The sequence below is a fragment of the Neoarius graeffei genome, chromosome 15, assembly GCF_027579695.1.
Source record: "Neoarius graeffei isolate fNeoGra1 chromosome 15, fNeoGra1.pri, whole genome shotgun sequence".
NCBI lineage: Eukaryota > Metazoa > Chordata > Actinopteri > Siluriformes > Ariidae > Neoarius > Neoarius graeffei.
Genome location: NC_083583.1, coordinates 25,000,054 through 25,012,661, shown reverse-complemented (window position 1 = coordinate 25,012,661; position 12,608 = coordinate 25,000,054). Strand labels below are relative to the sequence as shown.

The 12,608-nt window shown below is 48.6% G+C and overlaps 1 protein-coding gene across 1 annotated transcript in view; it reads right to left on the bottom strand.

The window, feature by feature from the left end:
• Nucleotides 1-11,045, bottom strand: part of kif7 (kinesin family member 7) — a 208,171-nt gene extending 197,126 nt beyond the window's left edge. The window contains exon 1 of the mRNA XM_060941068.1: nt 11,036-11,045. The gene's annotated coding sequence lies outside the window, so the exon portion shown is untranslated. The remainder of the gene's footprint in view (nt 1-11,035) is intronic.
• Between the last annotated feature and the right edge of the window lie 1,563 nt (nt 11,046-12,608).

Here is a 12,608-nt window from a genome sequence, read left to right as displayed (position 1 = left end):
CGAGAATTGGCAAAGTTATTAGATTGTGAAATTATATCAAATTTTTTGAAACACCCTGTATTTGAATAGAGTATGGCATTGGAAGGGGAGCTTACTGTATTCTAGTTTGATAATTATAACAACACATTATTCATGAAATTAACTGCTATTGTTAATAATCTTTATTCTTCCAATGTAAATATACAGTATTGTGCAAAAGTCTTAGGTTCCCTATTGTTTTTCAGTACAAAATTAAATGTTGCAGACAAATGTTTGTATGTCAGCAAAGGAAGCAGCATATTACATAACAGACCACTTTTCAGGCAAAAACATAATGAAGGCTGCTGGGTTTTGGTGCAAAATTAAGAAGCAAGTATGACAGTCAAAGTGTCCAGAAGAACTGTGGCTGGTTCAGTAAGATGCTCAGTAAAACCTACTGGTACAGCTCATTTCCTTATAAAACTGCACTCATTGTACCCGAGACAACTATTTTTATTTTTATTTTTTTTTAAGCAAAGGGTCGTCTCAAACCAAATATTGACTTTTTTATGCATTATGGGTTACTGATTTTTATGGTGTTTTTAAAATGCAGAAATATTTAATTTGATTATTTTTGAAGGCATCTTTGCTCTACAGCATTTCATTGCATGTGCCTAAGACTTTTGCACAGTACTGTAAATCTCTTCTGCAAAGAAGGTAATAATAGACTATAAAGAATGTCTGTAATTTTGACAATAAAATGCTGTGTTCAAGCCAGTTTAATACTTTAATACTGTCTTTTACAGTTCAGTACAGCCTGTTTGGTATTCTGAGAAAATATTTATAGCTACAGTAATACTGTGGTGATTGTAATGTAATACCACAGTAAAACATGCAGTGCATTAACTTTACTATAAAACTAGACACCAAAAGCATTTACCACATACAGCAAAGGAACCATATCTTTCATTTTGTCCTTCATTTCCCCCCCCCCATGTTTTGCACAATTTCAGGTATTTCAGCACAGCAGGGTAAATCGAAATGGTTAAAACTGGAGGTAAAGGTAGACATGGGAAGCCATGGCTTAAATCAATCAATCAATCAATCAATCAATCAATCAATCAATCAATCAATCAATCAATCAATCAATCAATCAATCAATCAAATTTTATTTATATAGCCCTTTACACTAACCAAAAGGTACCCAAAGTGCTTTACATCAAAGCCATAAAACAGAACACCAAAACACATAAAAACACAGGTTTTAACTGCAGAAGGTGCCACCGTGCTGCAGATTACCAAAAGCCTTTCAGAAGTACATGAAATAAAACAGACGAAACGAAGCACCCCTCAAAAACAAGACTCCCCTAGTCAGGATTGTATGCCAATCTAAAAAAGTAGGTCTTCAACTTTGATTTAAAAAGGCCGGGATCAATAGTGGTGCGAATGTCGGGGGGCAGATTGTTCCACAGTCTGGGAGCAGCGACAGCAAAAGAACGATCACCCCACTGTTTATATCTTGACCTTGGAACTTCTAACAGAAGCTGACCCGAAGAACACAGGGCCCTACCATGATCACGAATAGTTAAAATCTCAGACAAGTAAGAGGGAGCCAGGCCATTGATGGCATTAAAAACAAACAACAGAAGTTTAAAATCAATTCTAAAACAGACTGGAAGCCAATGGAGTGACGACAACACAGGAGTAATGTTAGATTAAAGGTTGGAGAAGCAGCTTTGGGACTAAAATGTCACTGGTTTGAATCCCTGGACCAGCATGAATGGCTGAAGTGCTCTTGAGCAAGGCACTGAACCCCCAACTGCTCCCTGGGTGCTGCAGCACAGCTATTCACTGCTCTGGGTATGTGTGTGTGCTCACATCCCCAGATGGGTTAAATACAGAGAAAGAATTTCATTGAGCTCTAATGTACATGTGACAAATAAAAGCTTAAAAAATTAATAGGTAATGTGTGCCATGCTAGGTCACCCTACCCTGATATTTTAAATAGATAACTCATATAGCCTACTTATTTTTTGTTTCTTTTCTGTTATATTCAGGACTTTGACCCATTTATTATGTCACATTTCTTATTACTCTCATTCATTTTAGAATTTTCTTATTGTGCAATTAGATATGTGATTTGTTTTGTGAACTGAATGAAATGACTGTGTAATTTGTGGAAGCGGGATGCAGGATGCATTTTATTAAAGGCAATCCATTAAATGCTGTCAGAAATCTCAGCACAGGTCAGGGCACAAGTAGACAGCAACAAACTACAGTAGAATGATCCAGAGTTGTAAGATGGAAAAAAACAGGTGAGGGTTAAACCCCAGAAATGCTCTTAGTTCTTGAGAAAAAATACAGTGCCTTGCAAAAGTATTTATCCCCCTTGGTGTTTGTCCTGATTTGTTGCATTACAAGCTGGAATTAAAATGGATTTTGGGGGGTGTTAGCACCATTTGATTTACACAACATGTCTACCACTTTAAAGGTGCACACTGTTTTTTTTTTATTGTGACGCAAACAATAATTAAGATGAAAAAAAAAACAGAAATCTGGAGTGTGCATAGGTATTCACCCCCCCCCAAAAAAAAAAAGTCAATACTTTGTAGAGCCACCTTTTGCTACAATTACAGCTGCAAGTCTTTTGGGGTATGTCTCTATTAGCTTAGCACATCTAGCCACTGGGATTTTTGCCCATTCCTCAAGGCAAAACTGCTCCAAGTCCTTCAAGTTAGATGGGTTGCGTTGGTGTACAGCAATCTTCAAGTTGTGCCACAGATTCTCAATTGGATTGAGGTCTGGGCTTTGATTAGGCCATTCCAAGACATTTAAATGTTTCCCTTTAAACCACTCCAGTGTAGCTTTAGCAATATGTTTCTGGTCATTGTCCTGCTGGATCGTGAACCTTCGTCCCAGTCTCAAACCTCTGGCCGACTCAAACAGGTTTTCCTTCAGAATTGCCCTGTATTTAGTGACATCCATCTTTCCTTCAGTCCTGACCAGCTTTCCTGTCCCTGCAGATGAAAAACATCCCCACAGCATGATGATGCTGCCATCATGCTTCACTGTAGGGATGGTGTTCTCAGGGTGTTGGATTTGCACCACACATGGCATTTCCCATGATGGCCAAAAAGTTAAATTTTTGTCTCATTTGACCAGAGAATCTTCTTCCAATGTGTTTGGGGAGTCTGCCACATGCTGTTGGGCAAACTCCAAATGTGATTTTTTAAGCAATTACTTTTTTCTGGCCACTCTTCCATAAAGTTCTTCTCTGTGGAGTGTATGGCTTAAAGTGGTCCTATGGACAGATACTCCCATCTCTGCTGTGGATCTTTGCAGCTCCTCCAGTGTGATCTTTGGTATCTTTGTTGCAACTCTGATTAATGCCCTCCTTGCCCGTTCTGTGATTTTTGGTGGGTGGCCTTCTCTTGTCAGGTTTATAGTGGTGCCATATTCTTTTCTTTTTGCTATAATGGATTTAATGGTGCTTCCTGGGATATTCAAAGTTTAGGATATTTTTATGACCCAACCCTGATCTATACTTCTCCACAACTTTGTCTCTGACCAGTTTGGAGTGCTCCTTGGTTTTCATGTTGCTTGCTTAGTAGTGTTGCAGAGTCAGGGTCCTTTCAGAACAGGTTGATTTATACAGACTGTGGCAGCGGGGGCGTGGTCAAGCGCCGGTCTGTGACAGGAGGGTGGAGTCAGGGAAGGTAAGTGGCAGAATCATGTCACCTGAGAGCAATTAACCTGTTTGTGTGTCTTCCCAGTGACTGCGCCCTATATCAGGAGGGAGAGCGAGAGCAGAAGGAGCTCAGCCCTGAACCAGACGCCGGTTGTGTGTCTGTGAATGTCATTGTTATACTGGAAAGTGTGGCAATAAAGCCATTTATAAACCTGATCTCTGTCCTGCCGTCCTCTGTGCTCCACCCACACGTAGGGTCGCTTACAGTGGTGCCGAAACCCGGGACAGTGGAGCACCAAACCAGCAGCCCCATGGAATCCTCCCCGTTCGCCGATCTGGTCCACGCCCTCGCCACGGCTCAGCAAAGCCAGCACCAGGCACTCGTCACGCTCCGAAAGGAGCAGGAGCAGCGCTTCGAAGCCCTGGTGCTGGCCCAGCAGGAAGATCGCGAGGCGTTCCGGCATCTCCTCGCGTCGGCGGGGTCCACCAGCGCTCCGGCCGCGGGCCCGTCTCCCCTCATTGTCACCAAGATGGGCCCGCAGGACGACCCCGAGGCGTTCATCACGTTGTTTGAACAGGTCGCTGAAGCCTCGGGGTGGCCGATGGAGCAGCGCGCGGCGCGCCTCCTCCCCCTGCTCACGGGAGAGGCACAGCTGGCCGCGCTACAGCTCCCCGCCGACCGCCGGCTGGCCTTCGCGGACCTCCGCCGGGCCGTCCTCCAGCGCGTGGGGCGCACACCGGAGCAACAGCGCCAGCGCTTCCGCGCGCTGCGACTGGAGGAAGTCGGCCGGCCGTTCGCGTTCGGCCAGCAGCTCCGGGACGCCTGCTGGCGGTGGCTGAGGGCCAACGATCGCGACGCCGAGGGAATCGTCGACCAGGTGGTACTGGAACAGTTCATCGCCCGCTTACCAGCCGGAACCGCGGAGTGGGTCCAGTGCCACCGCCCGGCGTCGCTGGATCAGGCAGTCGAGCTGGCGGAGGATCATCTGGCGGCTGTCCCGGCGGCAGGACAGCAGATGGCATCTCTTCTCTCCTCTTCTCTCTCTCTCTCTCCCCCTCCTCCTGTGTCCTGTCCTCGCCCCATTCCCCCTCCGCGGAGGCGGGGGCCGGCACCCCCCCAGCCGGCCCGCCGCACCCGCGGTGCCCTCCCGTTTCTCCCTTCTGTCTGTCTCTCCCCCACCTCAGGTGAGTGAACCCCAGATCACCGGTGCAGAGGGAAAGCCCGGGCCGGTTTGCTGGCGCTGCGGGGAACCGGGCCACCTTCAACAGCAGTGCACGGCAATGGAAGTGGGCGCGGTGGTTCGGATCCCCGACGCGCCAGAGGCCGCCCTCGATCGGGCCGGAGCGTATCGCATACCGGTGAGTATCCAAGGGGCTACATATCAGGCGTTGGTGGATTCTGGTTGTAATCAGACCTCAATTCGCCAAAGCCTGGTTCAAAACGAGGCATTGGGGGGAGCACAAGGGGTGAAGGTGTTATGTGTGCACGGGGATGTTCACAGCTACCCTTTGGTGTCGGTCCACATTATTTTCAGAGGGGAAAAATTCATAGTAAAGGCGGCGGTTAATCCTCGCCTTACCCACTCTCTAATTTTGGGGACTGATTGGCCGGGATTTCGGGGTTTAATGACACGCCTAGTCGAGAGTGGGTCCTGCCATTTGACAGGGGGAGGTCCCGGTGTCGCTTTGGCGGGAGCAGCTGTCACAGAGCCGTCTACGTCATCTCCGCGTCAGAGTGAGGAGCCGCCGGCTCCTCCTCTCTCTCTCGGGGAATCCCTCGCGGATTTCCCATTAGAGCAGTCGCGAGACGAGACTCTGCGGCATGCGTTTGACCAAGTGAGAGTAATCGATGGTCAAACGCTCCCGCCGAACGCCACCGCGTCCTTCCCCTACTTCGCGATTATGAAGGATAGGTTATACCGAGTGACGCAGGACACTCAAACGAAAGAGCGAGTCACGCAGCTTTTAATTCCGAAGAGCCGCCGGGAATTGGTATTCCAGGCGGCTCACTTTAATCCCATGGCTGGACACTTAGGGCAGGATAAAACACTAGCCCGAATAATGGCCCGTTTCTATTGGCCGGGGATTCGCGGCGATGTCCGTAGGTGGTGTACGGCATGCCGCGAATGCCAGTTAGTAAACCCAGCGGCCATTCCAAAAGCGCCTTTGCGCCCTCTACCGTTAATCGAGACCCCGTTTGAGAGAATTGGGATGGATCTCGTCGGGCCATTAGATCGGTCAGCACGAGGGTACCGCTTTATATTAGTTCTGGTGGACTATGCAACGCGATACCCGGAAGCAGTGCCTCTGCGCAATATCTCAGCACGCAGTATTGCAGAGGCACTCTTCCGCGTCATCTCCCGAGTTGGAATCCCGAAAGAGATTCTGACTGACCAAGGCACTACGTTTATGTCACGAACACTGCGCGAACTGTATGGGTTATTGGGGATTAAGCCGATCCGCACCAGCGTGTATCACCCACAAACGGACGGTGTAGTGGAACGATTCAACCGCACCCTCAAAAATATTATTAAAAAATTCGTAAGTGAGGACGCACGTAACTGGGATAAGTGGCTCGAACCCTTGCTGTTCTCAGTGCGAGAGGTCCCCCAAGCCTCCACGGGGTTCTCCCCGTTTGAATTATTATATGGGCGTAAGCCGCGCGGCATCCTGGACGTGCTGCGGGAAAATTGGGAGGAGGGACCTTCACAAAGTAAGAACGAAATTCAGTACGTTATGGACCTGCGCGCAAAACTCCACACGCTCACCCACCTAACTCAGGAGAATTTGCGGCAGGCCCAGGAACGGCAAGCCCGCCTGTACAACAAGGGTACGCGCCTTAGAGAGTTCACTCCGGGAGATAAGGTACTCGTACTGTTGCCCACGTCGAGCTCCAAATTGATCGCCAAGTGGCAAGGACCCTTTGAGGTCACACGGCGAGTCGGGGACGTCGACTATGAGGTGAGGCGAACGGACAGGGGTGGGGCGCTACAGATTTACCACCTCAACCTGCTTAAACTCTGGAACGAGGAGGTCCCCGTGGCGTTGGTGTCGGTAGTTCCAGAGAAGGCGGAGCTGGGGCCGGAGGTTCAAAAAGGGACATTGGCATCACGTACCTCTCCGGTCCCCTGTGGAGACCACCTCTCCCCGACCCAACTCACGGAGGTCGCCCAGTTGCAGACCGAGTTTTCGGATGTGTTCTCGCCCCTGCCCGGTCGCACTAACCTCATAGAGCACCACATAGAGACGCCCCCGGGGGTGGTAGTGCGTAGCCGCCCTTACAGGCTACCTGAACACAAAAAAAAGGTGGTTCGGGAAGAACTTCAGACCATGCTCGAAATGGGCATCGTCGAGGAGTCCTACAGTGACTGGAGCAGCCCGGTGGTCTTGGTACCCAAGGCCGACGGGTCGGTCCGGTTCTGTGTGGACTATAGAAAAGTCAACGCGGTGTCTAAATTCGACGCGTACCCAATGCCTCGTATTGATGAGTTGCTCGATCGACTCGGCACTGCTCGCTTTTATTCGACACTGGATTTAACGAAGGGATATTGGCAGATCCCCTTGACTCCACTATCCCGAGAAAAAACGGCCTTTTCCACACCGTTTGGTTTACACCAATTCGTCACCCTTCCGTTTGGGCTGTTTGGGGCCCCCGCAACGTTTCAGCGGCTGATGGACAGAGTCCTCCGCCCTCACGCCACATATGCTGCCGCATATTTAGATGACATAATCATCTATAGCAATGACTGGCAGCGGCACCTCGAACATCTGAGGGCCGTCCTTAGGTCGCTGAGGCGAGCGGGGCTCACAGCCAACCCAAAGAAGTGTGCGATTGGGCGGGTGGAAGTACGGTATCTGGGCTTCCACTTGGGCAACGGGCAGGTGCGTCCCCAAATTAATAAGACGGCAGCAATTGCGGCCTGCCCGAGGCCCAAGACCAAAAAGGGGGTGAGACAGTTCCTGGGGCTGGCTGGCTATTATCGCAGGTTTATACCTAATTATTCGGACGTCACCAGCCCGCTGACTGATCTCACTAAAAAGGGGGCACCAGACCCGGTCCAGTGGACGGAGCAGTGCCAGCGGGCTTTCTCAGAGGTAAAGGCTGCACTGTGTGGGGGGCCACTTCTACACTCCCCTGACTTTTCTCTCCCTTTTATGTTGCAGACCGATGCGTCGGACAGAGGGCTGGGGGCGGTTTTGTCCCAGGAGGTGGAGGGGGAGGACCGCCCTGTCCTGTATATCAGCAGGAAGCTGTCGGTGCGTGAGGGGCGCTACAGCACCATAGAGAAAGAGTGTCTGGCCATCAAGTGGGCGGTTCTTGCCCTCCGGTACTACCTGCTGGGGCGCCCTTTCACCCTCTGTTCGGACCACGCGCCCCTCCAGTGGCTCCACCGCATGAAAGATGCCAACGCGCGGATCACCCGTTGGTATCTGGCGCTCCAACCCTTTAATTTCAAGGTGGTCCACAGGCCGGGGGCGCAGATGGTCGTGGCGGACTTCCTCTCCCGTCAAGGGGGGGGGGGGGAGAGTCGGCTGCAGGCCGGACGGCCGCCCGGCCTGAGTCGGGCGGTGGGGGTATGTGGCAGCGGGGGCGTGGTCAAGCGCCGGTCTGTGACAGGAGGGTGGAGTCAGGGAAGGTAAGTGGCAGAATCATGTCACCTGAGAGCAATTAACCTGTTTGTGTGTCTTCCCAGTGACTGCGCCCTATATCAGGAGGGAGAGCGAGAGCAGAAGGAGCTCAGCCCTGAACCAGACGCCGGTTGTGTGTCTGTGAATGTCATTGTTATACTGGAAAGTGTGGCAATAAAGCCATTTATAAACCTGATCTCTGTCCTGCCGTCCTCTGTGCTCCACCCACACGTAGGGTCGCTTACACAGACATCATGTGACAGATCATGTGACACTTTGATTGCACACAGGTGGATCTTAATCAACTCATTATGTGACTTATGGAGTGAATTGATTGGACCAGCTCTTATTTAGGGGTATCATATGAAAGGAGGTGAATACATACAGTGGTGCTTGAAAGTTTGTGAACCCTTTAGAATTTTCTATATTTCTGCATAAATATGACCTAACACATCATCAGATTTTCACACAGGTCCTAAAAGTAGATAAAGAGAACCCAGTTAAACAAATGAGACAAAAATATTATACTTGGTCATTTATTTATTGAGGAAAATGATCCAATATTCCATATCTGTGAGTGGCAAAAGTATGTGAACCTTTGCTTTCAGTATCTGGTGTGACCGTATTGTGCAGCAATGACTGCAACTAAATGTTTCTGGTAACTGTTGATCAGTCCTGCACACTGGCTTGGAGGAATTTTAGCCCATTCCCCCTTACAGAACAGCTTCAACTCTGGGATGTTGGTGGGTTTCCTCACATGAACTGCTCGCTTCAGGTCCTTCCACAACATTTTGATTGGATTAAGGTCAGGACTTTGACTTGGCCATTCCAAAACCTTAACTTTATTCTTCTTTAACCGTTCTTTGGTAGAACGACCTGTGTACTTAGGGTTGTTGTCTTACTGAATGACCCACCTTCTCTTGAGATTCAGTTCATGGACAGATGTCCTGACATTTTCCAATAGAACTGGCTGGTATAATTCAGAATTCATTGTTCCATCAATGATGGCAAGCCGTCTTGGCCCAGATGCAGCAAAACAAGCCCAAACCATGATACTACCACCACCATGTTTCACAGATGGGATAAGGTTCTTATGCTGGAATGCAGTGTTTTCCTTTCTCCAAACATAATGCTTCTCATTTAAACCAAAAAGTTCTATTTTGGTCTCATCTGTCCACAAAACATTTTTCCAATAGCCTTCTGGCTTGTCCATGTGATCTTTAGCAAACTGCAGATGAGCAGCAATGTTCTTTTTGGAGAGCAGTGGCTTTCTCCTTGTAACCCTGCCATGCACACCATTGTTGTTCAGTGTTCTCCTGATGGTGGACTCATGAACATTAGCCAATGTGAGAGAGGCCTTCAGCTGCTTAGAAGTTACCCTGGGGTCCTTTGTGACCTCGCCGACTATTACACACCTTGCTCTTGGAGTGATTTTTGTCGGTCAACCACTCCTGGGGAGGGCAACAATGGTCTTGAATTTCCTCCATTTGTACACAACCTGACTGTTGATTGGTGGAGTCCAAACTCTTTAGAGATGGTTTTGTAACCTTTTCCAGCCTGATGAGCATCAACAACGCGTTTTCTGAGGTCCTCAGAAATCTTCTTTGTTCGTGCCATGATACACTTTAACAAACATGTGTTGTGAACATCAGACTTTGATAGATCCCTGTTCTTTAAATAAAACAGGGTGCCCACTCACACCTGATTGTCATCCCACTGACTAAAAACACCTGACTCTAATTTCACCTTCAAATTAACTGCTAATCCTAGAGGTTCACATACTTTTGCCACTCATAGAGATGCAATATTGGATCATTTTCCTCAATAAATAAATGACCAAGTATAATATATTTGTCTCATTTGTTTAACTGGGTTCTCTTTATCTACTTTTAGGACGTGTGAAAATCTGATGATGTTTGAGGTCATATTTATGCAGAAATATAGACAATTCTAAAGGGTTCACAAACCTTCAAGCACCACTGTATGCACACTCCAGATTTCTGTTTTTTCATCTTAATTATTGTTTGCATCACAATAAAACAACAATTTGCACCTTTAAATTGCTAGGCATGTTGTGTAAATCAAATGGTGCTAATCCCCTCAAAATCCAGTTTAATTCCAGCTTGTAATGCGACAAAACAGGAGAAACACCAAGGGGGATGAATACTTTTGTAAGACACTCAATAATTATGACTTAGGTTTCAAGATATATCTTTATGGTGCGCTGGGATGTATCCTCAGTTTTGTGCCTGGGGTCATTGGGGGTTTTGGGTCTTGCAACATCAGACTTCCTCACCCAGGTGACCCAGCTGGGGTTGATCAGGTCCTGGCTTGCATCCCAGCAGCAAAAAGCCATGGGTCTCCCCTCTTCATCCAGAGTCACCTTGTGGCTCTTTCTGTGGCTTCAGTGATGGAGCATATGGAGGATGGGTTCCCTTTTGAGTCTGGTTCCTCTTGAGGTTTCTTCCTCATGTCGTCTGAGGGAGTTTTTCCTTGCCACTGTCGCCACAGGCTTGCTCATTGGGGATAGATTAGGGATAAAATTAGCTCATGTTTTAAGTCGTTCAAATTCTGTAAAGCTGCTTTGCGACAATGTTTATTGTTAAAAGCGCTATACAAATAAACTTGATTTGATTTGATTTGATATGGCTCTCTTTCTTTGTGTTGCAGTCACTCCCTGCACTGTCAGGGCTTTGCAGTGATAGCGGCCTATGAACCCTTGACAGGCCACTTCAATGGCGTAACAGCGAGCTCGCCAGCTGTTGCTTCTACGCTCCTCCACGTACTCCTGGTGTTTGCCCAATTTCCTCTCATGGGCCTCCTCCATGTTTTCTTCCCAGGGCACTGTGAGTTCCCACACGATAACTTGTCTGGTGGAGTCTGAGATGATGATCAGGTCCAGGTGAAGTGTGGAATGGGTGATGTGCTCTGGAAACTTTAGCTGTTTTCCAAGGTCCACGCTCAGCTGCCAGTCTGGAGCTGTGGAAAGCAGGCACAGTTTTGACCGTAGTGGTGGGTGAGACTCGCCAGCTTTTAGGAAGTTGATGGAAACCTTCCCAGGATGGAACTTGCTGGAGTTGATGGCACTGCTTATCACTTCCGTAAGCACCTTCAGCACCTTGTCATGGTGCCAGTGATAGCAACCATCAGCCAGGGCCTTAGAACAGCTGCTAAGGAGGTGTTGCAGGGTTCCTCTCCCACCACACTAAGGGCAGGAAAGTGACTCTGCCTTGCCCCAAGTGTGGAGGTTGGTGGGGCTTCGTAAAGTGTCATACATTGCCTGGACCAGGAATGTGATGCGGTGGAAGTCAGACCGCCAGAAGTCTGGCCAGGTGATCTTGTGCTGTTCCATATTCTCCCACCTTGTCCAGACTCCTTGTTGGCCAAGTCCTGCCATCCTGCTTACACGTACTTCCTCCACTCCTGCCCAGACCTCCTCCTGGAGGAGATGCCACCTCTCTTTTCCTGTGACTTTGCTGATGTTGTAACTAGGAGAGTATCCCAGACCTGCTCTTCCTGTTGCCACGGTTCCAACCAGAGTCCTTTGTCTCTGCTGAGACTCTGCCACCTCCAGCTCTCTGGCAGCACTCCACTTTCTGCCAGTGTGCACCTCAATTCCTGCAGCTGATATTTTTGGGTCCCTGGAGTATCTGTACTGCATGACCTCCTTTGTTCATATCACCACAAACTCCTCAGTGAGGCCTTTTGAGGGGAGCTGTAGGGTCTTGGTTGTTCCATACAGCACAGCATTGCTTAAGCTCCTTGGCAAGCCAAGCCACCTTCGCAGGTAGCTGCTGATCTTCTTCTCCAGGGGCTCCACATTTGACAATGAAAACTCATACAGTAACAGGGGCCACAACACCCTGGGTAGGATGGTGTGCTGGTATATCCATGCCTTGAATTGACCAGGAAGCCCGGATCTATCAACCTTGTTTAACCAAGTCTCGAGGTCTCAGCAGGTCTTCTGAATGGCAGCTGTGTCTTTCAGGCTGAAGTCAAAAAGTTTTCCCAGGCTCCTGACTGGCTCTTCTGATAATGTTGGGATAGTTGTCCCGGAGATGGTGAAACATAACTTATCCATCACTTGTCCTTTTTTGATTACAAGGGATCTCGACTTTGATCATTTGAAGCTCATTCTTGCCCATGAGATGAGCTTCTTGAGTCCTTGTAAAATTCACCTGCTGCCAGGGACTGATGTGGTGACTTGCAGGTCATCCATAAAGGCTCTGATGGAGGGTAATCACACACCCATTTTAGTTTGGGGTCCTCGACACTCCACCTCTGCTGCTTTGACCACCATGTTCATGGCAAGGGCAAAAAAGATGACTGAGAT